At 41.9% G+C, this 5,363-nt stretch overlaps 1 pseudogene; it reads right to left on the bottom strand.

The window, feature by feature from the left end:
* Positions 1–780: 780 nt before the first annotated feature.
* Positions 781–1,555, bottom strand: LOC142445668 (olfactory receptor 5AK3-like; annotated as a pseudogene).
* Between the last annotated feature and the right edge of the window lie 3,808 nt (positions 1,556–5,363).

Here is a 5,363-nt window from a genome sequence, read left to right on the forward strand (position 1 = left end):
GAGCTTATTGACTATATATTGGGATAATTAGGAAACACTTTTATATCTTGCAAATATTTGCCACACCTTCTGAGATTGGGAAATATAAAGCACTGGTGGTCTGGTTGTTTAACTGAATTGTCCTGAGAGTTTGAAATTGAAGCTCAACATGAAGCACTTCTTTCTGATCCCCTTTAGAGCTCTCTCATCTCTTGTGTTCTTAGTCTGTAGATCAGAGGGTTTATCATGGGGAATCAAAATACAGACGCTGCTTTTTGCTTCAACTTATTGTCACTGAAGAATACAGCTTTCCTCCAGTTCCTAAATGCTTTCTCCTCCCCAACTACCATGATCTGAATTCTACCTTGGAAGTCTGGATAGAGCAGAGGTTGTACACTGGTACATACAGGAGCTGGAGGCACAGGGGATCCAGGGTGGATGATACCTTCAGGACCAGGGGTGTGAGGGGCGATACTGGGAGAGTAGAGGGTGAGTGGGTTGGAAGGGGGAACCGATTACAAAGATCTACATGTGACCTCCTCCCTGGGGGACAGACAACAGAAAAGGGGGTTTAGGGAGACACTGGATAGGGCAAGATATGACAAAATAATAATTTGTAAATTATCAAGGGCTCATGAGGGAGGGGGGAGCCAGGAGGGAGGGGAAAAGAGGACCTGATGTAAAGGGCTTAAGTGGAGAGCAAATGCTTTGAAAATGATTAGGCCAAAGAATACAGATGTGCTTAATACAATTGATGTATGTATATGTATGGATTGTGATAAGAGTTTTATGAGCCCATAATTAACAAAAATTAAAAAAAAGAAAGTAGCACTTCAAAAAAAAGTAGCGTCCCAAGAATAGAGTGACAGCTGTCAGGTGGGAGACCCAAGTGGAGAAGGCCTTTTCCCTCCCAGCTGTGGAAGATGAAGATCTATGTCGGAAAAGATGAAACCAACACAGTGAACACCAGGATAAACCCACAAAGGCTCCCCGCAGCAGATGCTGAGATGAACATTCATGCAGGAGAGAGCAAGCATTGGGGTTCATTATAGGAAAAGGGGTCAATTGCATTGGATTTGTAATTCAATGAGAAGGTACACCTTGTGTTTAGAGTCATTTAGGAAACCCACGAAATATGAACCAAGTAGCCATGGAATACAGAAACTCTGTGGCATGACAATTGGATAACAGAGTAGGTTACAGGTGGTCACATAGCACTCTACCGCCATAGCAACCAGATGTAGCAATCACTCGTTTCAAAAGTGCCGCTGACAAGCAATTGTACTAGACATCTTACGAGTGAGATGGAGTAGTTGTCCTTATGACGTTTGCAGCATCTTGGGAGTGATAGCAGAGATATAATAGAGGTCAACAAATCCAAGTACTGTAGAAAGAAGTCCATAGGGGTGTGAAGGCCAGAGTCAATCTCTATGAGAAGGATCATCCCAGTATTGCCCATGAGAGAAATCACACAGCTCGCTAGAAAGGCTATGACATGGATATGCCAAAATTTGTTTTGACCAGCAAATCCCAGGAGGATGAACTCTGTCACATCCGTGCCACTTTCTTGTTTCATGGTTAGCAGAGGTTCAATATCAGCTGAAAGTTGTAAATAAACAAAAGTAGAGAAAGGTAGGCGTTGTGTTCCTTTAACTAAATGCAGAATTGGAAATGGTATAATACTTGGTTTCACAAAGGGTCAAGAATATTTTCTACGGTCTGACTGATTTCACTTTAAAAGCAATGCTGCAGAAAAATAATTTTACAGTTCTGGGAGAAGTTATCACAGATCATTAGCTGTGTTCTCAATTCTTTTGCCACTGCTTATGACTTCCTTCATTCATCTGTGAGTCTGTCAGACTATAGTGGCTTTCACGTCGCTGTGCTGCTGGAAGCTTTGCCTCTGTATTCCATGTTCAAGTAGGTTCACCCTTGGTGAATTGGTTTCATTGGAGCTTCCAGTCTAAAGCAGACTACATTTGAGGATTCAGCTATCAATTTCTGAAGAATTAGCCAATGAAGACCTATAAATGGCAGCAGGACATTTTCCAATAAAGTGCCAGAAGATGAGCCACTCCCGTCGGAAGGGACTGTGGAAGAGCTGCCTCCTCAAAGAATTTACCGTAATGATGTGGATGGAGTGAAGCTTTAGGGATCTTTATTTGGTCATAAGACAGGACTCAAAGTAAGAAGAGACAGCTGCAATCATCTACTGATAATTGGAACATGGAATGTACAAGTCTATCCTAATCATTGGTCAGCTGAACATTCACCGGTACAGGCCATTTTTACCCAAACAGATTGTTTGCTAAGATGAGAATGATAAACACCAGAGAAATCATCTCACATTCATTGTCAAAAAGAACATTTAAAGATCAATCTTGAAGTTTGTGATAGGTAGATTTGTTGTGCCAACATGGTCAATGAACACCTGTGAGATTGGTTGAAGGTCGGAGAGATAAATAGCTCGGCGAGTCTCACTTCTCTCTCCTGCTCTTTGATCAAGCCAAGTGTGAGGCTGCCTTGCATGTTCTGTGCCTCCATTTGTGAGCTACACTACCTGAGGGACACCTACCCATGGACCGTGTTGCTGTAACTTGTGGTTCCTTCAAGACCTGCTGTGCCATGTTCCTGGAAGATACATCTCTTGAGCTGAGGACTGTCAGAACCTGTCATTTAGCTGACTGTTGGTGACCTGCTGTGTTTGCTGCCTGTGACCGGATAGCCTGAATTGTTCCAGGGAAGACTACCCCGCGGCCCTCAAGACTTGAAGAACTGTTGGTGTACTAGCTGTCTCACGGAAGTGAGTTGCATTGAGCCATTTGTACTGCTTTATAGATTAGTTAACTGTTTATTTCCTATGTTATCTATCTACATAAATATATACATGAACAAAGAAAAGATATTCAATAAGCACATATAAAGAAAATACACTAACAATCACAAACCTCACTTTTGCAACTGATCACACAGGGTTGTAACTGATAGGTCGAACTACCTTCTTCTACTACCCATTCTGTATTACCTTTGCCCTCAGCAAGTACCTGAGCTGGCTGAGGGAGAGGTTTCCATACAAGAGGAAATGAATTGAGAAAACATTCCAACTCAGTTCAATCCAAGGCCATAAGACTTATTTTAGCCCATATGTCCAATACCAGTCCATAAAGTCCTCTTCAGACTCACAAAACACATGCAATGGAGCTAAATGCAGAACAATCACAATCCACTGGGTAGAAACTCTTTGGGTCCCGTGGCGTTGCAAGCATCTCAGCGCTGGCAGTGGTCTCTCTGTGGCTTCTTCGGCTTCTGCGGTCTGGTTGCATCCATGAGGCTTGTCTTCTGCAAGGGGAGTAGCAGCGAGAGAGCGAGAGGTGTCTTCCACCTCTAAGGAGGAAGTCCCAGATTTCCCAGAATTCTCGGGAGAAGGAAATGCCCACAGAAGTCTCATTGGTTATGTCCAGATTGACAGCCTAGACTCTGTCCCTACACTCTTAATCCTTAAATTGACACCAGATTAGTGACTACCACAAAGTACAATGCTTTCTGGAATAAGATATGATCCATATTTCTACAAGGCAGTCCAATTATTACAACTATTATCTATCAGAAAAACTATGGAGAAAATATCATCAGGCAAATCAAGGCTAGGTATGATAGTGGAACAGATCATCAATTACTCATATCAAAATTCATGATGAATCTTTAAAGAAAAAATGAAAATGAATCTGTGAGACCAAAATACAACCTCAAATGCATTCAACCTGAATTTAGACAACATTTTAAGAACCCATGGGAAGCATAGAATACCCAAGACCACAGACCTGATGAGTTGTGGCATAACATCAGGAATAGTATATGCAAAGGAATCAGAAGGGCATTGTGGCAGTTACATAATCTCCTGCCAACTTCAGAGAAGGGGTGGGGTCTCGCCTGTCAATCAGGCCATAGCCAATGAGGCCTTTGTGTGGGCATAGCCTCCTGAGGATTCTGGGAACTCCTGTCTTCCTCCTGGGAGGCAGGACACACACTTTCCCTGAAAAAGATTCCTGTTGACAAGCCACATGGAGCTACACTGATGGAGCCAGAGCCCTGAAGCTGGAGGAACCTCATGAGACCCCTGCCAATCTGAGATGCTTCTACCGCCACTGGATTCACAAGACTTTCCAGCCCCTGGCCTGTGACAGGCCTGCATTCGGCATCATTGCAAGGGTTGTGTGAGTCTGAAGAGGAATTTATAGACTGGTATTGGACATATGGACTTATTTTGGATTTATGGACTTGATGTGGACTGGGCTGGGATGTTTTTTTAATATACAATTACTCTTTTATATAAAGGTCTCTCTTACACACACGAGTCTCCCTAGATTTGTTTCTCTAGGCTACCCAGAGAGACACACTAATTAAAAAGACAGAAATGAAAGACTGAAATGATTTCCAAAGAGTCTCTGAAACTTGCTCTCAAAAGTAGAGTAGCTAAAGCAAAGGGAAGAAATGATGAAGCAAAAGAGCCAAATGCAAATTTTTAAAGGGCAGCTTAAAAAGACAGAATATTATTATGAAACATATAAAGGCTTGGGTTTAGAAAATCAAAAAGGAAGAACCCACTGATTCCAAGCTGTACTGAAGGTATCAACTAAAACAAGCTTCCAGAAATAGATGAAATACCCATTGAAACACTGGTACAAGCTGGTTAAACACTGGAAGCAGCCAATGGGTACCTGGGGAGGCTAAATGAGGAAGCAGTCCACATTGAGTTGACCAGAAACCGACCAGATGAAGATAAGATTTTTGAGTCTGTGAATTGGTGGATATTGCTGCTGATATTATGAGAGGCCTGACCTGATTTGACTTTGATCATGGGTACAGACCCACAAGGTTCTCAATGGAATGAAGATTCTTCACATCAAAGAACTTGCTTGTCTCCCCCGAGGACTAGGTTCATATAAGTGGGGAGTATAGAAATTGGATACCCAAGATTGGGGGATAAAGTCATGAAGTGGCTGGTTTACAAACTTTCATAGGTGGGAGAATATGTTGATGGGAATATTTTGATAGGATTATTCTGTCGATGTTCACCTAACTGCAATTGCTAGGCATAGAATATTTTTGTTCTGTTCACTTATAGAATATTATGCTTAAATGAGGCGGGCACATTTTGAGTAGTATGCATTTTAGTTGCATCCTGTTAGGTGCAAAGATCATTGTACTATTGTCTTCTTTTTAGGTTTGTTAGCTGTATGTTAGGTGTACATATAATGTCACTAATCTCTGGAAATTATACATGGCTAAAGAATTGTGTACAAGTGCCAAGTTGGTAAGGGGTGTACTGTAATAATTAGTAATAATTAGTGGTTTTTTTTGTACCAACATGGCTCCCATAGGAA

The sequence above is a fragment of the Tenrec ecaudatus genome, chromosome 4, assembly GCF_050624435.1.
Source record: "Tenrec ecaudatus isolate mTenEca1 chromosome 4, mTenEca1.hap1, whole genome shotgun sequence".
NCBI lineage: Eukaryota > Metazoa > Chordata > Mammalia > Afrosoricida > Tenrecidae > Tenrec > Tenrec ecaudatus.